Source organism: Calidris pugnax, unplaced genomic scaffold, assembly GCF_001431845.1.
Source record: "Calidris pugnax isolate Ruff unplaced genomic scaffold, ASM143184v1 scaffold188, whole genome shotgun sequence".
Classification (NCBI taxonomy): Eukaryota; Metazoa; Chordata; class Aves; order Charadriiformes; family Scolopacidae; genus Calidris; species Calidris pugnax.
In genome coordinates, this window is record NW_015091257.1 from 14,086,875 (window position 1) to 14,107,472 (window position 20,598).

Genomic DNA, 20,598 nt, shown 5'->3' on the forward strand with positions numbered 1-20,598 from the left:
TCAATGAGCATTGAATCCCATTTTCTTGGCAGTTATATAAATCCAATTATCAGTATTAATCTGCAGCATTAATCCAGGAAGCAGAATTTGTTAATACTTTTCATGGTAGTGAAATGTCAGGATAGCATCATGCAGAAAGCAGTTTAGAAGGCTCTGATGAGAGTATGCTAGGTCTCTAGTTAGTAAGAAATAGAAAACAATATGAAAGACTTAATAGGTAGAGCTGTAGAGTTTTATTTTTCTTGTGACAGAAAAAAATAATCATGTAAAACATTTTAGAAAGCCCAAGTAATAAGAAGCTGTGACAAAAATAGATACAAATGGCTGGGGTTTGAGGAGTTTTTATCCCAGTTACCATTCCAGTTTTACTAATGAAACTTCTGCTCCCTTCAGGTAGTCCTGAAATGTCCTACTGAGTAAGCAACTGGCAGTCTTCAGCTTAAATTACATTCACATCTGTTTTAAGTCCGTATCAGTTTGCTGATCTAAGTTTTGTGGTAAAGAAATTATACCCATGCAATAACTAATGAATTGCAGTACCTCAGAAGGGAGCGGCTCCCCCACCTCATATGTATGATTTGACACACTTTCCGTGGGTAATTGCTTTTCATTTTGTAGCCCATTATCTTTCCTTTTTTTTTTTCCCTTTCCTGTTGTGTTGAGCTTCTGTTACAGTTCTCCTTTATTTCAGCCTTTCCTTTTTCACCAGCAGCAACTCATCTGTTCTTGATTGCAGGTCTCTCCCCTTTATTAGATCTAGCGGTAGTCTAGTGTATCTGTGATTTTGCATGACATGCTTTTTCGATTTAACCCCTGGTTTGTTTCATTTCACTAAGTGGAACTTCTGAAGAAGCTGTATTATGCAAGAAAGAAATGCTTGGGTAACTGATACAGGCTTCTTGATATGGTATTGAGTTTACAGAAGAAATTTTAAGGAATAAAAAAACAAGAGCAAAAACCCAAACAAAAAACCCGGAGCCTGATTCAATATTTGTGCAAAGGTGTGGGGTTCTTTAGTTCTCTGTTGTGTGGGGTTTTTTTGAGATCAGTGGCTGCTCTGTTTATTATTTGCAGTCCTTAGGCTCATTTTAGGAACTGTTTTTATTTTAAAGATCAAAGCGTGTACATTTAAAGTAGTCTTTTGTTTATCTTGCAGTGTCAGTTGTATTTGTCACTAGCAGTAAAGGAACCACCAGATCCACACTGTATACATCTTACTGAATCAATCCCTTTCTCTTTGTCTCAGATCTCTGCTCTAAATGGAACAAAGCCTTCATCAATATCATGGTTATCAGCCTGAAATTTGGAAATTTGATAATTGAATACTGTAACAGTACTTGTATCCTGTGATATATACAGGTTTGGAGATAAAATGTGAGATCTATTAGTTTAGAATAGATGCTGATGTATATGGGAATTTCTAAGCTTAATAAAAAAATATATTGATGTTTCTTTACTAAATGCACAAAAAATGGAAATTGGAACATCTAGTCTTACTAGGTCTTGGGGGGAAGGGTTGGTGCTTTTTTAGTAGACAGGTCTGGAACTACTATCTATAATTAAGGTTCCCAAAGCTTCCCCTTTAAGACCCAGCTTTTAAATTGCTTACAAGTTTTGCCAAGTGTGTCTGGGTTGGATATTTTTTTTTCTTCTCTCCACCCTCCCTGTTCTGGATGACTGCCTCAGCCTGGTTATTTTATAGATTTGCATGTGGTTTGGTTCTGACTCTTATTTAATTAAAGCCAAAAGAGTTAATTGTTGAGAAAGAAGGTACTTCAGAAGAAAAAATTAAAAAGTTTCTTTTAAACACCTTCAGTGCTGTTAAAATATTTAATAAGAATGGAAGGGTCAAGTTTTCACAAATAATGGTAAAAGCCTGGCCAGAGTTCATACACATAAATATATATATATATATATAAAAGCCTGTTTGAATGTGCTTATTGCTGCTTGGAATTTAGCAGTTACCTGGATCCAAAGATGAAAAGCCTGAAGAGTAGAAAATTGATTTAACTTGATATGGAGACAGGGCTGAAGGTGTAGGTTTACTGTTGTGTATAGGATTTTTCTTAGATGATTTTCAGGGAAATTTGGCTCTTCTCTAATAGCTTGCCTGTATTTGGGTAATTTATTTTTTTTTAAATGAATGGGTGGAGGTTCAATATGGGTTTTCCAAATGTTTAAATAACTCACTATAAATGAAGAAAAGACAAACTTCCACTTTTTTGAATGCTGTAGAGTTTTTAAGAAAACAGAATGTGTCTGTTTTCTCAGGATGATTCGTAATGCTTCAGTGTATTTATGATCTCCTATGAGTCTTAAATATTGAACTTAATCTAAGAATATTCTACCTCAACTACTAGAATAATGTTATCCCTTACACTAGGGAGGGAGGGATGGGTACTGCATGTTCATGATAGTTACCTTTTAGGCATGTATTCTTGTATAGATTTATGGGGATGCTGATCGATTGTTATGCTTTCTTTTTGCTTGCTCCAATTCACTCATCGCTGTACCTTAATGATCTATCTTTAATATCTGTAGGCACTGAATTAAACAGTACAGGGTAATGATACACCAGGTTTAAGTATGTGACATGACAAACACATCTGTAGCTGTTAAAACTAAGTACATTTACTGCTTTTTTAAAAGTACTTCTGCCTTTCTCCATCTTAGTTAAAGATAGTCAGTATTGCATTGGAACACAAACATTCAATTTTTTTAAACAGGTATGATTTTTATCACTGCTATTGTCATGCTACTGAAGAAAATTTCATGCTACTAATTTGTTAATGCTACAATGGAGACTTAGTTACTTCTGTTAGATGCAGAGTTAGAAGACAATCTTGAATGAATTTATAATGTTGAAATATTGAATGTTAACCTCGGCTGGGTTAGGATGAGATGTGTGAGAATCCATGTATTCTAGTTAGCTGATCTCTGAATTGACTTTATGTGAGGCTGGGATTGTCATCTAGCAAGAGAAAACAATGGAGAAAAAAAAGCTAAAAGCTTTGGTCTGACTTGGAGTCATTGTATGAAAGGGTATTATTAATCTGGCAACATGGGATCCAGATGGCAAAGCTATTCCCGAGTGTCCCCTTGAGCCTGCTGTGCTGGTCACCTAAAGGGAGAGCAAAACTTTTTGGGGAAAAAACATCTCTCTATCTTCATTGTGTAAAAGCTTCTGGACTAGAAAAAAATAAATAATTATAGTTATTGCAAAGGAAGAAATCTTTTTTCTTTAATAAATCTATATTAAAAAAAATAAATAAATTAGTCTAAAAACCTGTAGTAGAACAACTGCACTTTGAGCCTGAAGCAGTAGAGGTGGTAGAAATAGGGAATTGTGATCAGGTATGGATACTTGGGTTTGCTGACAATTTTATTTGGATCAGTAGCAGATAGAATTGATTATCTCATTGTATCCTAAAACATTTTATGTTTGTCTCATGAAAATTTGTGAACACTTATTTTTATTAGTTTTGGTTTTCAGTTCTGTGACCTTCTATAAACTCAAACAAAAAAACCTAGTGTACTATGCAGGCTTCTATAACACTTACCTAAGGAAAAACAAATCCCTGCTCAAACACCATAAAACAATATTATTGTGTTTTACTCTTGCAAACACATGCTGGGCTTACCATGGTAGAGACTGTATTAATAATGAGGTCTTGGCCAACTTCTGTTATCTTCTCTTTGAGCGGGCTGACCCCTGCAAGTACTGCTTTTACAAACCAACAAACTAAATTTTCTATGTCTGCAAGGTTCATAAATTTTTGTTAGATTTTCTTCTTTGAATCAGAATGAGGGCTTTTTAGGCGGCGATTATTATTATTTTTTTTTCCTTTTAGAAATAGATAATGTAGTCCTATGGGTTATTTTTGATGCTACATGGAAGTTTTTCATGTAGTAGGGCCCTGAATTACTTTTAATTGGAAAATATGTTAGGGGGAGGGATAACAAAGGTGAAGATGTGAAAACAAATTATACCAAACTTACATAGATTCTTCAGGTGAAGCTGTTTAAGTATTATCTATGTTACATTAACTGAGAGTTAATACTAATAAATTTTGAAATATCCTTGAAATGACTGGAAGAGTAATGTGTAGATTTGAATCAAAACGCACATAAACTGAAATCTGAGGGGAGTAATCAGCAGAGGATCTACTCCTTCATATGTTTTCTCATATAAAAAGTTGGAATATTAAAAATTGTAAGGTCTTGGAACACTTTTTGCTTAGATGAAGTCAGCAAGGCTATACTGAAGTCCAGATGGAATCTGTTGCTGATATTATTTTACAGCTTTCTGCCTGCACTGTACTGGCCTGACAGTCATTACAGCAATCCAAAGCCAGTTATCCATTTCATGCTTAATGAGATTTTGGGGAGAGTTGATTGAAAAGATAATAGATACTCAAAAAACGGCATGTGTTTGCATATGGTAGTGTTGTTTCCCCTTCTGTGTTTGAATTCAGAATTGCTTTTTTTGTGAAGACTTTTTATTTTTTAAAAGGTGGGCTGTGCACATGTATGTATACTGAATACTTCTTTCTATGTATAATATGTTAATGGTTTGAAAAATGCAGTCAAACCTTTTGTAAGAGCAAAAATAAATGTTAAGCTGAGCAAAATTAATATCAGCAAAGCACCTCAACATAAAATACTGTGCTATTTTCAAGAAAAATAAAATATGTAGTATTATTGTATGACTAATGTCTAAAAATAAATACCATATGTCTTGCAAAATATCATCTGTTCTCTTGAAAAGAAACTTTGTCAGTGCCTTTTGCTTACTGTACCTATTTAATTTAGTTGACTGTAGTCCCTCGTTACAGTCATTGTTCTGGCTACTGATGATGTTATTTTAGAACGCAATTCTTAAAAGTTCTTTTATGTAGACAAAAATATTAACTTAAAAATATTACTTCATGAAAGTACTAAAGGCAGATTATTTTTCTTGGGCCTGGAGAAAGTACAGTCTTTATAAAATCTTGCATGCAGAATTTCCAGTCATCCATCTCTGAGTGGTTTATTCGGATGGATTGAGCTGTGAGTTTTATGGAAAACTTGCTAGCAATGGGGGAATACTTGAGACAGCACCTCTCAATCTCAGGTGATCTTGCTTGGTTATTCAACTCGGCCGGCCCTTACCTTCTCTTTCTGGAACGTTTGTTGTGTACTGAGCTCATGCAAAAAGGAGAAAGCAAATAAGCACAGGGCTTTTCAAAATGGTAGTTTTGGGAATTGACAAGCACCTTTGCTTTCTGCATCTTGATTTGTGGGCTTGGAGAGGTTCCCAGGTGACTACTGAGGTCTTACCTGAGTGCAAAGAAGGTAGTCGGCCAGAATGATACTAAAGAAAATAGGTGAGGCAATTCCATTTCAGTTCACTGCAGAGAAGAAAAACTTGATTTTTCTTTAGAGATTTTTCAAGACTAATTGAGTGCCATTAGAGAAGTTTTTAAGAGGAGGAGGAATGAAACTTAGAAGTACTTTCCTAGACTGGAGTTTTCTTAGCATAAGAATATTGGAATAGGTTGGTGTGATATTGGGAGATAATGCCAACAATTAAAAACTACCAAACAACAAAAAAACCACAACAAACTTTAGGCAGTTGAATGAGCTTTTTGTTAAATGTAAATGTGTGAAGACAAGAATATTCAGTATAGAAGCTCCCTTGAGACTGTTGAATAATTCTCTGTTCATCCTTGAACTCTTAGATTTGTTGATTTGGTTTGGGCTTTGTCTAGGTTGTTTTATTTTTTTTTTACTGATTTGGCTGTAAATGTGGTATAGGATTTTTTTTTTTTTTTTGCTTCAGATATTACAGTCGAAGCACTTCTGTCATCGTGTTATTCTAGCTTGTCTTGTTAGAAATGTTCTGCAACCCTAATAAGGATTATAGACTAAGTCCTGAGCAACCTGATTGAATGCCTTTGTCCTGCTTTGAGCAAGAGCAGCCCAGGCATCTCCTCTGGTTCCTTCCAGCCAGAGTTATTCTGTGATTCTAATCTGGTGCACCTCCTCCTTCATAGCTCTGCTGCTCACTTCTGGAAACCAGTTGTTTTTTTTTCACAGGCTGGGTGTGGTTATTGGTATGTCATCCAGACAAATGCTTCTTTATATATTCTCTCTTATTATTTTTCTTTATAACTATGTATACTATATAGTATGTATATATTTTTAGAAATATAGACATGCATATAAAATTATATAGTGTATATATGTGACAAGGGGTGTATTTCTGGCTGCTGACACTTGGTTGATGTATCTGGAGCTTCTTGCGTCTTTGCTTCTACTGTCTGACAAGTTATGTGGTGTCAAGAGTTTTCTGATATGAAAGCTGATATTTTCAGCTTCAATTATGAGTGGTTATTGAATTGAGTTCCATGTTTTAAAGGTGAGGGGTTTTAATTGAGGTTTGAGTGCAGCTGGTTTACACACTAGTGCCAAATAACCTGAGTGTTGAAAGGCACGCTGATCTAAGTTACTTTTTAAAAGAGAAGCTCGGTGTGGGTGTAGCTTTTCTGGAAGCCAAGCCTTTAGCAAATGCTGATTCCTTCCTTCTAGCTGTAAAAACTCTTATCTGCGTTTTCTACTCTCTTCAGATGATGCGAGCAGTTGAAGTTTAGTACTGTGGTTACAAGCGTGAGCGTAGATGCTTGTCTTACTTGTAGTGAAGATGTCCTTGGCAGATTGACATCTCTGGTGTGGTCTCTTTCCTTTTCTTGTATCTACATGTGCACAGAACTAGAAAACTAGAAAGACTTTTCTGATTTGCTGTGGGGAAAATGTGTATCGCTGTCTAACTGAAATGCTGGATTGTATTATGTTGTGGCCTAATTATGTGAGATTAGATTGGTCAGTATCTCTAAAGCTGCTGCAAAACTCTACCACCACCCAAAACCTCTGTTTATATTTCACTTTTAAAGTAACTTTCTGGGAGGAATATTAAGATTTTATGGCTCCTCTGAGCTAGGTTTCTGAGGTTGGTTTTCTTTACTGCAGCAAATCTTTTTGACAAGGAGGTTGGAGGCCTAATAAGGTGTTGGAACTGAGACCCCTCTTGTCTAAGAGAAGGCAATGGAGAGGACTAGCACCCCATGCTCTTATTTCCTATTGTCTCGAGTTGCTATGTGAAATTGGTTGGTGTTAACTGGAGGCTTGTCAAGGTGTCAAGGATTTGGCTTAATTTGTGTGTGGAATTTAATCATCAGTTCTCTGTGGTCTTGTTGCGGATGGAGAAAACACATAACAACTTACTGTTGTTTCCACAATTATTCGATTGCCCAATGACCCCTCCCCACCTGGAAAAGGGAATTGGGGAACACAAAGAAACACAAGGTTGAAATATAAATAGATTTAATAGAATAAAACTAAATAATTAGCAACAATACTCAAGAACCAGTATTAATCCCGATACTGATCTGAGACATACAAGAATTATACTCAGCCAATTATATCAATAGGAAGTTGTGCACTCCCAGCAGTGGGCAACAAGTGTTGGATGCTACGAGCGCAACGGCTTTGGGAGGAACAGAAGGCCTCAAGGGTCTGGCCACCGGGGCAAGGAGTTCTTTGGACCACTGCCATCAAGGGAGAGAGAACTACACAGCAATTTTTTCTAATTTATATTGAATGTGATGTTCATGGTATGAAATAATCCTGTTGTCCAGCCTGGGTCAAATGCCTAGGCCTTGCTCCTTCTCGTCCCTGCACCTGGCAGGGCTCGAAAACACTAAGACCTTGAACCCCACATAGCCTAGCTGGCTAAAGAGTAAATATTTTCGTGAATTCAGACGCTAGAGTCTTCTAAAAGTGCTGTTTTCCCCAGCATTAGAAGAAAAGTTAGTCCTGTGTCGTTCAACCCTTTCTTGCTGAGTTACGTGCAGAGTTGGTGTAACACTCTACGAGAAGATTTTTTTGAGGATGAAAAATAGTTGTCACCTCAAAAACTGATTTGGATTAGATCTACAAGAAAAATTGAAGTAGTAATCTTACGGGGTTTTTTTTGGTTTTGTGGTTTTCTGTTTGTTTGGTTGGTTTTTTTTATTTGTACTTGAAGCTCTCCGAGTGAGGAGAAATGGTGTTTTGAGATCAACATGGTCATATACTTCGGGGAGAGCGAGTGCTGGGCTCCTTACTCTTCCAGTAGGTAGCTTGCTAGTGAGGATAGTAAATGCTGTAGTTCTACACCTGTGAATGAACTGGAACATACCACCAGTGGCTAATGCTTTATATTGTGGTCACTTTGGTTTGTAGGCTTTTCCTAAGTAGTTTACATAATCTTACTATAAAGAGTATTTTCAATACTGGACAGATTTGACTTCTAATAGCAGTAGATCTTCTGTAAAATATTCTTGATACCTTTAAATATTGTATAGGTGTTATTGAGGAAAATTTTAATTTTTAGTTTAGTATAAATCTAGCATCACAAAACTCATTTTTAACTAATTAGGTTAGAAATGAAAATAAATTGGACGTTACGTATTAAAAGCTTGTTTTCCTTGCCAAATTCAAGCTGGCACATTCTGTGTCCAAACAGTTTACATAAACTAAGCTGGATACATTTAAATTGGACAAAGAACTGCTAAAAGGACATCAATTAAATTATATGGGGTTTTGTAAGAATTACATTTGCCTACTGGGCACTTGAGTGTACGCGTTACAGCTGAGTGTTGTATACTTTTCATTTTAAACTATTATAGTTTTAAACTAAAACTTATAGTTTCTTAAATTCTTGAACTTTAAAAGTTTAATGGTTTGCCACTTTAATTAGATGCTTAATATGGGGTTAAATACCATTTCTCCTTTTCATTTTTACTAAACATTCATTCCAGCATGTTTGCTCAGGAAGGAGACACAAGCTTACAAACAGCTTGGAGGAGAGCTTACCTGTGCAGAGTGTGTCTGGGGAGGGGATTCCCCTTTTCTTCTACAGAAGAAGAGGTTGCAAACTATTTGTGGTGGCAAGGTGTGTTTAAAAAGTGGGTGAAGATAAGAAATCTTCTGGTTTTGGAATTAAGTATTACAAAATCTCATTGCTTCAGGTTTTTGGTACAAATATATTTGTCTTCCTAATAATGACATTTGATATTATCTTTTAAAATTATTACATTATTAATGAAACTATATACTGAACACGAATTAACCTTATTTAGAAAAAGTCCATCAGTATTTCTTTCAGCAGACTTAAAATAGTTGCTTTTGTTTGCAGCATGAAAACCTGTGAATCTTGGATGAAATATTTTGGGTGTATATGGTAGCGTGTGCTTCAGAATGCCTGAAGTTAACCACACCACATTACATGTTCTATTTCTACTGTTGCTTAGCTGCTACTGCTGCTTACAGTATGAATTAGAAGTAAGATCATTGCATTTCACCACCATGGGAGCTAAGGGTACAAAATAATTTAAGTTCTCAGTTGGCCAAGTTCTCAGCATGCCAAAGAACAAGTCTGTAATAGTTGGAAAATGTGCTGATGGATTCCCCCAACCCCCACTCCCAATTAATTGAACTTCAAGAGCTAGAATATATTTCTGAAGTGAATTGAGCGCTTGTTATTGGAGCAGATTCAAGTACTATAAGAAGAAATTCTTCTAGGGGAGGAAAAAAAAAACCACCCAAAAAAACAGGAGAAGGCTTGCTTTTACATAAGTAAAAGAAAAGGGCTGATACCTCCTCCTCACACCCCCAAACAAGATGAGAATGGTATTAGATTTTGCATCTCGGTTTTTAATTGCAAATTAATAAAAATGGCAGTATAATCTGCTTTCACATCTCAAGGCAGTAATGACAGACTTCATATTTTGAGAAATTGCCTCTTTTGGTGCTGGAGACAGTTGATATTTTCCTTACAGTTTTCTTCATAAAATTAAATATTGTTCTCCAATATACTGGGCAAATCTCTTACCTGCTACTCGGATTCTGGGAGATCTGCTTATCTGTAATTCATAAGACACTATCTTTACAGTTTTGTAAATGTATTGTTTCTTCAGGCTGAAGTGTTGCTTTATTTTAAAAGTGTTTTCCATGTACAGCTTTCGGAAAGCAGTCATCTGTATCAGTCTTCCAGTACACAGGTGTGTGAGGAATCTGGTTTTCTCTTAGTTTTCTTGGTGCTTTTTTGTGTACTGAAAAAGAGTCATTTGTTAGTGTAATGGCTTAGCCTTTTAAATCAGTTCTTCCAACCATGAAGGAAGATATCCATCAGGCTCTTTCTTCATTCTTACAGAGTTCAACTTGTGAACTTACACTAAAAATATGAAATAAATTATCTCTTTCGTGCTTTGCCAACTTGTTATCTGTTTAAAAGTGCTAAAAAGAGTAAGATTTGATATGGAGGAAGCTTTTGGCTTATGTATGATTCATTTCTAGAAGGTAGAGTAGAAGAGCTGATCCAATTTATTCATATTCATTTTCAATATAGAAAAGAAAGGTGATCATTTAACTGAAGTTCTGAAAAATAAATTTAATGGAAGGAGGAGATTTTTCCCTGCCATTAAAAGTAAGTGCATGTACATGTACATCTTCTATATGTGTATATATTTGTAGAGATAAAAAACCCATTGACTTTGTATGTCTGTATAGCTACTTGTAGGTGTATTTGTGAGGGGTTTTGCTGTTGGTTTGCATGAGAACCAGTTACAAAACTTGCCAGTCATGTTTCTAGAAACAAATTGGCTAAACCCTCATTTTGTCAAGCTGAGTGAAGTGTAATCATGTTTTCCATCAAAAAAAAAATAAATGTCCCAACATAAGTGTAATGTACTGTTCTAGGGGGTGGGGGGGTTGAGGGATTTTAAATGAAGGGACAAAGCAAAAGAAAGAAAAGCATATTTAGATTAGGAACATTGCTTGGACTAAAAGACCCATGACTGCAAGAGATGTCACATTATAACTTTTTCTTGGTGAATTTCTTGAAAAAGGCAAAGCTATTGTATATTCCTCCCAATGACAGAAATGACAGTCTTAAAAAATTAATCTATAAACCAGTTGATAATCTTTACTCCCTCTTTTTTTTTTTCCTCCCTTGAATTAGCATGTTGGGCTGTTTTATTTTCCTCCTCCTGAAGTTAACTATTAATTTTCTTCCAGATTCAGAAATTTTAAAGGTATTCTTGTAAAATCTCCTGCAAGCAGGGTAAGGGAGGAGAATAACACTGATCAGGTAATGCTTGACTAAAATTTTAGAATTTTACTAAGTATGAAACTGTCATTAGTCTTCATATTTTTTCTGTATACTGGCTTTCTGCAAAAAAAAACCGTAGTGCATATCTGTAAGGTGACAATAACAAATTTTATGTCCATTTTACATTGCAGGCAGCTAATTGGATTTATTACGTGCATATCTGTAAGGTGACAATAACAAATTTTATGTCCATTTTACTTGGGCTGTTTTATTTTCCTCCTCCTGAAGTTAACTATTAATTTTCTTCCAGATTCAGAAATTTTAAAGGTATTCTTGTAAAATCTCCTGCAAGCAGGGTAAGGGAGGAGAATAACACTGATCAGGTAATGCTTGACTAAAATTTTAGAATTTTACTAAGTATGAAACTGTCATTAGTCTTCATATTTTTTCTGTATACTGGCTTTCTGCAAAAAAAAAACGTGCATATCTGTAAGGTGACAATAACAAATTTTATGTCCATTTTACATTGCAGGCAGCTAATTGGATTTATTCTTTTAAAACAATAAGAAAGCATGCAGGGAATATAACCTATTTTTTGCCATTATTCAGTGTTAACAATGGAGAAGAGAAGGTGGCTTCTAAAGTTGGGTACTGAATGCAAATTCATTCTCTTGCATAAGCTACAGAGCAATAGAACATAACACTGTCATTAAAACTGACTCATAGCATTCAAGAGAAGGTGTGTTTCAAGCTTTAAAAGTGCTCAGAGAATCACTGCAGTCTAGTAAATACCTTGCAGTGGGGAAAAAAGCACTTTAGCTGTGATTTGTTGCAAAATGCTGTTGTGCAAATTTTCTTGAAAGTATTTTGCTTTTTAAAAAAATCTGAGCATGCCAGCGGAGAAATGGAGTTATTCTAAGCGACTAAGTGTTTTGATCAGTTGAAAAATGAATTCAAACAGACTATGAAATGCATTGAACATCCATGTTGAAATTCCAGCTCAGGATGGAGACTCTTGCCTTACTTGGTTGTCTTTTAGTTGGGGGCAGGAGGGATGTCTCCTATACATTACAAAACACTGTCTCTAAGCAGCAGGTATTCAGCTTTGTAAATTGGTGTTTTGGTGGGTTAGAGTTGGTTTGGTTTTTTGAGGTATGAGTAGATAGGAATAGCAAATGCATATCTAGCATCACAAGAGGCCTAAGTGGCCTATACCTAAGTGGTATGCAGCCTTCAGCGGCAAAGAAAATGATATAATCCAAAGAAGATGTAAAAAATTATCTCTGACTTTTTATCTGAGTGCATAGTGCATCCCCCATTCTACCTGGGTGACAAAGGAAAATGGAGGTTACTCTTCCAATGTTAGAAAGGCACGAAGAGAATATTAGTGAAAAGAAATCATATGGTGCAGTTAAAACTGTCATCTTACACGTTGTCTCCCTACCTGTTGGGCGGTGGCTTCTCTGGATGTGTGTGCTGGATTAGGCACGGGGTCAGTTGCTTTGGTGACAAAGCAGCTGCTTTGTGATGACTGCCTGTGGTGGATGATGATATGTCTCAATATGCACCTATTCAGTTCTGGTTTCTTGATTACCAATATTTAGGTCAGTCATTACATGTATATGGTTTTGTACAACTTGCTTACTGCAAACAAGAGTCAGCTGTTGTATCTTTTTGATTTGAAGAGTCTTTCATCTTGGAGGCTCCCTAGCAGCCTCCGTCACTAAGTATAACTGAACTTCAGGAAGTCCTTTTTAATCCTCTGAGATATGGTATGCCCTATGAGTGTTGCAAGCGCTTATTTTCTTAGTTTTGTTTTGTGTTTGTTTTTTTTTACTCTCCTTTTACAGGAAATAAATAATATTGGTTTGCCAGGAGAAGACTTTTGTGTTCAGATTTCCCAAATTACTTCTATTTCCCTTAGTGTTACAAGACTATTTGTACAAGAAGTAACTAGATATATTAGAAACAAAAAAAGTCAGTTATGCAAATATTGACTTTTGGGTGCTGTAAGTCTGTATTTTTTTTTGTAAGCTAATATAAATCTCAAATCTCATGATGAGCGCATTACTCATGCCTGAAGCATCTTCTTATATTTTTGTTTTCTTCTTTTCTTTCATTCCAGAACTTCCCCGTATGCCAGCCTTTCACTGTCGTCTTCTGTGACTCCCTGGAGTAGCTTCCCCTCCTCCCTCACCTACCCTTTGTGCACTTTGCCAGGGGCACTGCCTTTCCTCTTTTTTCCCTTTTCCTCCCCCCACACTCTCCACTCTATAATTAAACCAGAAGGCTCAAAGGACAGAGAAACGCATGAAGGATGAAAATCTGGATTATGAGCTTTTTTTTTTTATTACCTTTCCTTGGTAGGCCTGCCAACATTGTTTACTGTTTAGATGCATCTTACTTCTCTCAAGACCTGTTTTTCAGGTCCTCTTTTGGGTCACTTACATATCCAGACATGCTTTTATTGCTATGGGAATCTCCCATGCAAGAAGCCATCAGCATACCAGAGAGCAGCATTATGGGCACTTGTGAAACAGTCTGCCTGGGAGAAAGGCCACACACCTGCCATTTCCTATTTATGTTTAAATATTTTTCCATCGACACATAACATTCTAATCTGGATGATTCTTCACTTTAGATTATAGTGTATATATAGTGTATAGTTTTAAATATTAGTCTCTTTTTTTTTTTTATGTAGCCCATGCCTTTCAGTAGAAAACTCTTCTTCTATTTACTTTAGAGATGTTTTTGCCAGAATAATAATGGTGACTAGGGCTGTGGCATTCTTTTATTGGGCTTTTATTTTAAATATCAAGGTTTTTGAGAAAAAATACTACATAAGCATGGTTGGTTGGATACGTATATTTTGGCGGTATATTGATGGTGGTGGATGTATAGTACAAGTACAGGCTGCGTGTGTGTTAAGGGAGTTTGTCTGAATGTTCATACTTTAGTTATGAGAATAGTTTCGATGTTATGTGACATTTAAAGTATCTTTTCTTATAACTATTAAATGGAAACCACTAGGCTGAAATTGCAAGAGAAACTATTACTTGATTTTATTTTTTAGAGTCATTATGGAGGCTGGCATTGAAACAGTGTTGTTTCGTATTAAAAAAAAAAAATAAATTACCACATCCTGTTCCCAGGCATGAATCAAATTGCCTCCTAATGTTTTTGAAGTTTTTTCCTGAGTCATCTGATGAGACTTTCGTTTACCTCAAGACTCATATTTTACCATAGCAATTCTGTTCATGCAAAGAACCAGTATACCATAGCATGTTTTCAAACATTACATCTTTATAACGTATTTCATAACAACACCCAGAGGCCTTCAATGTAGCAAAAACAGTTTCCTTATCAAAGAGCTTAACATCTAGTTAAAGACAAGACCCAAGAATGCATCTAGCAGTTGAAATAAACAGGAGAGGAAAAGTGAACACAGTATGTGATTAAAAGTCTTTGCAATTAAGTTTCACAATAAGAGGTTTGGACTCTTTTAAGTTTGAGAAATAACAATTAGAACCTCATCTGTTCTAATACAGAATTAGAGATACCAAGTTTAGAAATTGAAAGATATTTTTCCACTATAGCTTAAATTAGTAGTATAAGGTGAAAGGATACGCAGGGAGAAGTATTCCATCAATATCAGTAGTTTTCCCAAACTGTCTGGTTAAACTCTTCTCCAGTGCTCCAAGCCTGGTTGCAGGGTTCACATTCAGCCTTGCTGTGATCCACCTCAATCCTCGAATAGTTTATATGGGATGGCAGACTAATAGCCTTTATAATTATGTTACTAGATCCTCAGTTTCCTTTCATCTTTATTGGAGGTGGTTCTTCTACTGGTCTCCTTGTAGCAGAACTGCACTTTAAAGCACAAAGGTACCTAACTTGTTTCTTTGGGGGGGGAGGAAAATTGTGTTAAATCCACAGTCACTAGTTTTTATAATGCTTAAGCTCCTAAACTCTGAACTATCCTGATTGTAGTGATTGTAGTGGTTTTACTTCATGCTGTATGGGATGAAAGTGAATATTTTGATCATTGGAGAGATTTTTGAGTATAAATATTCAAAAGCAGATAAAAATCAGAACAGCCTGTTTTCCTCACCACCACCCGGTTTCACTATAATTTCAATAGAACTTAAATGTTGTGTTTAGGTAAAACAAATGGTACATGAATGAATATGAATAAATGTTGCTCCCAGAGTATTTTTTCTTGTATACAGATGAACTCTTCATTAGTATCTATTCACTGATGCAGTTAGCAGTGGTGGAGATAAGCATATGGTCTCGTGCAAAAGATAATATTCTGGTCTTCATTGCTTTTGCCTGGCTCTATTTTCAAGTTGATTTTTGCTGCTTTTAGATGAGATCACTAAGTTAAATTTGTGGGTTTGTTTTTGTATTTTTTTGTTTCATAGAATAGTTTGGGTTGGAGGGGATCTTTAAAGTACATCTAGTCCAACCCCCCTGCAATGAGCAGGAACATCTTCAACTAGACCAGGCTGCTTGGAGTCCGTCCAACCTGACCTTGAATGTTTCCAGGGATGGGGCATCTACCACATCTCTGGGCAACCTGTGCCAGTGTTTCATCACCTTCGTTGTAAAAATTTTCTTCCTTTTATCTGGTCTAAATCTACCCTCTTTTAGTTTGTTCTCCACTGGAAAGCTATTTACATGTTTTGCAAATTGATTTGGTTACCTTAATATATCTTGTAAATATATTTGCAGTAATTTATGTAGCAGACTAAAGTTCCCCTACCTGAAGGTGTTCCAGGTGGCTCAGCATGAGGGCATCTGTCATAACAGCACAAGTTGATTGCTGTGTTGCTCTACTTTCTCTGCAGTAGATTTGCACAGAACACAAAGTTTATTTCAGGATTTTTGGCTTAAAGTTTTTGCTACAATTGCCCTTGGTACCTGATACATTGGCACTGCTGCTGTGGTGCTGCATTCTAGAAGACTCAAAAGTTTTCATCCTCTATTTTGAGGAAGCTTATGTTAATTGAGAAGAATTGATGGGATTTTTTTTTTTGCTTCTTTATCTGGAATGTGATTTTTTTTATTATTTTTTTTTTTTTTTACTGACCTTTGTATTATAATAGTCGTAAGGTCTATTTTTAGGTTTGTTCCATGTCTTTGGTATATCCTTTTAAAACAAAAACTGATTTCTTAGTGGTTTTTTTTTTTTTTCTTTTTACATCAGATAGTGAACCAGTAATCTGTATTTAATGATACGTTTGAAGATTACAAGGAAGAGTAGTCATTGTGGTTATTTTGATCTGCATTAGAATGGCCACAGAACATAGTTTCAGCTTTCATTTGCTATTTATAAATACTTTATATTCACCTTTACTTTTCTGTTCTTATGAGAAAGCTTCATCCCAGCCAAAGCCAGTGCAGAGAGAAACATCTGACTTGTGAATGGGAGTTATTTTTAGACCAAGGAACAATGAAGACAAAACTGGGTTGGTAGGAGGGAGAAAGTTTGTCAGATTAGAGGAATTTTCATCTTTTTTATTAGGAGACAGTCTTTTTAAATTGCCGGTATGCTTTGTGCCTGCACATATGAAAGATTTCGTGGCTGCTCCAGTCAGGAAAAAAAGTCCTGTGATGCATTGCTAACTGGCCAGGTCTTCTGCATCTGTTGTTTTGTCTGCTGACAGCATGGCAGCAAAGGATTGCTGCTGCACAGTTTGTGGTTGCCCCTGTTGCAGAGAGGAACCTGGCAGTGCACTTTTTGACAGTAGGTTGCCAGAGAATAGAGGGACCAGAGAGCATGATGGAAGAACTCAAGAGGCCCTTTCTTTCCACGAATACCCTGCTGAGCTCAAACTTTAGAGCAGTCCTTCAGTTGAATGGCTGCTCCGTGCTTCTAATGTGTCCCCTTAAAGATAATATATTGTACTTTTCTTGGACAGGAACTCACTCCCTCTGCTCAAGGGTTTGAATGTGTTCTTTTTTTTATTGGGTGGTAGTTTTTTGGGGGGTAGCAAAGGAGGAAGACTTTTATGCTCAACACTTTCTTCTTTTTTTTTTTTTTCTTCTAAGCATGAATCTTCAAACACAAATTTGAGAATTGAGTCACAAAGGGAATCCTAATGTGTAACTCTTTGAAAATAGTAGCTTTTTCTGGTAATTATTAAAAATGAAAAAGCTATGCCTCTAATATTATTTTATAGCCTGGAGGTTTAAAGGCCATGGCATATTGTCAAAGATAATATGGGTCTAAATAGTAGGCAGCACGACAAATGAATATAGTATATTACTGGAGACTGGTGGTCTGAGAAGAGAGAAGGAAAGATTAAAATGAAAGACCCAACTTTTAAGGAGACCACTACAAATATTGTGTCAGACAAAGAAATATTACCTTCTTCCACAGGAAGATACTCTATAAAACCTGTTATCTAAAATATTTTTTTTTTCCCTTGCTCCACTTTGCCTAACAGTATTTCAGTAAGCAGAAGTATGTTTTTACTTCAACTATGAATGTTGGGTACTTCTGTTTGAGAGAAGTGAATGTGTGTCAGGCTCCTTGTGCCAGATGAAACTGCAAAGGCTTTGAATTTAACACATTGCTGTTGAGTGTTATCCTCTGAACACTGGTTATTTTTCCTCAGAGCTGCTGCAGGTATAGTGAAGACCGCCCAGCATGCGTAAGGACCAGCATAAACTGCGTAAGAAGCTGTCACACCCACAATAGACATACTTGTTAAGGTTCTTATCAGAGAGGAGGACTAAAATGGAAGCAAAATTGTCTTTCCTGTCCTTCTGTTATGACTCATGGGAGCTGCTTTTGTGCTCAAAGCTTTGATAATCAGTCTGCTTATTTGTCACTATGGTCTTAGAAGCATCCTGCTAAGCACCCACTCTTTTTGAGTTGGCCACAGCTGTTAGAGGAGCTCATAAATCCTGCGTTTTAACTCTGAGAAGTGAATTTAGTTCATATATCCAGGATGAGCTGAATTTATTTTTGAATCTGTACTTGCCTACAAAAGGAAGAACACTCACAGAACAAGATAAAACAAACCAAATCATTATTGGTGCCCTGGTCTTCAAGCTCAGTTTTCCTTTAGGAATTTAACCAAATAGGTATCTTGAGTAGTTGGTAGCTGCTTCAACCCTTTTCCTAGTTGTGTGCTTGCTGTGGGATGGGAACTTTCTTCACGTTCTTCTCCCCCTGTGCCCCTGGCCCTGCTGCCATGGAGGCATGCTGCCTTTTAGGCCAATTATGTGACACTAACTTCCCTTGTTGTGTGAGTCATTCAGATGGGTTTCCAAGTTTCATTTTATCAACAGCTACTTGAGTGGTGGCAGGAGAGGAGAAACAACTCCTCCAAAACCCAACAACAGTAAAGTCAAGTTCCAATGATATTAGCAATGTCAATAAAAGCTTGCTGGAGCTGAATTTTAAAACTTTTGAGTTTGTGTGAGTAACCTTGGTGTTTTGCTTTTACATGATTTGTTCAAGTTTGACAGTTTTCTAAATTTTGTATTTATTTTCATCAGCTGTTCTTTTCATTCCAAATTATTTACTTTTTTTTTTTTTAATGAGCAAAGGAGGATAGATTGAGGCTTAGAGTATGAAAAATGGCTTGCTTAATTGCAAGTTCCTGTTGCTTTTTATTTATTCTTCAGCTTTTTCTTTTTCCAATTTCCACTTTGTGTTTCTTTGTACTAGGAAATCTTGATGGCTCTTCCTCTAGAACCTTGTCCTGTTAGAAGTGCTACTGTCCTTCCATAACATAGAAAAACAGCAAGTAGTAGCTTTTTTCCAACTGCAGGAGTGAGTCTTGCAAAACTTCACTAGCAATATGATTGTTTTTTTTTTTTCCTCAATTCTTCAAGTCAGAATATTACTACTAGCTTCTTTCTCACAGCTGTTAAAATAGTGCATTTGTTCTTCCTAATCTGTAATTCCTCATAGTACTCCTGGTGCGTTCTTCTGGATCAATAAATGCAGAAAATTTTCTCTGTTTTCTTAACTCTGCCACTTGTATATTCAGCTATAGCACTGAATCAGGTGCTTGTAACTCTAGAGTTTTCCTGGAATAGAACTACACATATAAAAGGAAGGAAATGGAAAGATGCTGTAGTAGTGATACATCGTGACTAATAGAGGTGGTTAACGCTTCCTTTCATGTGTGTACCTTGTACGACAGAAGACGTGCCGGAGATTGGATTAATGCATAAGCATTGAAGGCAGATACTTATATGGTATAAGTTCTTTACATCCGTTTACTGACCTGCTGTTTTGTTAGTGAACAGATGAAAAAGTACCCAGCCTCTAGAAATTCTTAGTTGTATCTTGTCCATAAGTAAAAATAATAAATAAAAAGATTAAGTTTACTACTTGCTTTAGGAGAGCAAGCGAGTTGTCTTACCTACTAGCAAGAAGCTTGTTTAAAAGCTAATGGATGACTTTGAAGTCAATTGGAAGTGTGTAACTGACTTCAGCAGGGTGCAAATTGCACTCTGTCTTGATATATGAAATGAAATGGATATTTGGTATACAATACTGATGTGCAAATCTATATTTCTAGAACAGTTTTGTTTCTCCAATTTTTGTGAAAACAAATGTCTACCTCAAGTTTTTTTTTTAATTCTCACTAAACGTCTCTACTAAAATGTAACTATTTAAAAAGTGCTTTCCCCTCTCCCCTGCCCAGCTATTGATGATTATGAAATAATGAATAGGATTTTTATTTAGCATTGAGGCCTTGGAGTGAGCGGTTAAGCTGGATGCTTCTGTGTGATGCTCCTAAATTCTTAATGATCATGAAGGGAAAAGGAATTGGGAAAGAACTACAGGTTTCTCCCATTGTTTTAATTTAAATGCAAATGATCAGGTACCATCATGCTGTATTTTTCTGTATGTTCATTCCCGGAATGTTTATACTGTTTTAGTTCTTACATATAAGCCTTACGTGCTATTGCAAAACAGCTACATTTGTGTTAAAATATCACAGTTATAATTCTGTATTATGTACAACTAATTTTTTCTTGTTCGTTTCATGGTGCTTCCTTTTGCTGAATTGGCTCTGCATCTTGTAGAAAGCCATGGTAACATTGAGACCATCTTGGAGATCTCTTAGTTTAATTCATAAGCTTTTGATGTGCTGTGAATCTGGCTGCCTCAGAAAGGCATGTTAGGAGTGTGAGTGCTGTTTCCCTACTGAGAACCTTTGAGAGGTAAAGAATGGCCTTATTTCCTCTTCTGCAAGGGTTATCATTCTAGCCAGCAGGCGACTTATTAAAAAAGACCTATATGGTGCTCAGTACAAAGAACAAAATCGTGGTTGCTATTAATAAGGTTTTCCTTGCTATTTCCAGTGTTCAGCTTGAAAGAATCCAGCTTGTCTTCACTAAGTTACAGAATAATGTAAATTTTGCTATAGATAGCTTTCTGGAAATTACTTTTTTTGTTAAAACGTCTGTTTTTTTTTTTCCTGATTTTTTAGATC

At 36.1% G+C, this 20,598-nt stretch overlaps 1 protein-coding gene across 3 annotated transcripts in view; it reads left to right on the plus strand.

Annotated features, from left to right (window-relative positions):
• The window catches only part of CDKL5 (cyclin-dependent kinase-like 5), a 125,572-nt gene that overhangs the window by 24,018 nt on the left and 80,956 nt on the right, over positions 1-20,598 (plus strand). Inside the window, exon 1 of one of the 3 annotated variants that reach the window (XM_014960301.1) lies at positions 11,138-11,170. The exons of the other annotated variants lie outside the window; for them this stretch is intronic. The gene's annotated coding sequence lies outside the window, so the exon portion shown is untranslated. Of the gene's footprint in view, positions 1-11,137; positions 11,171-20,598 lie in introns of those variants that run through there. 3 annotated transcript variants of the gene reach the window in all.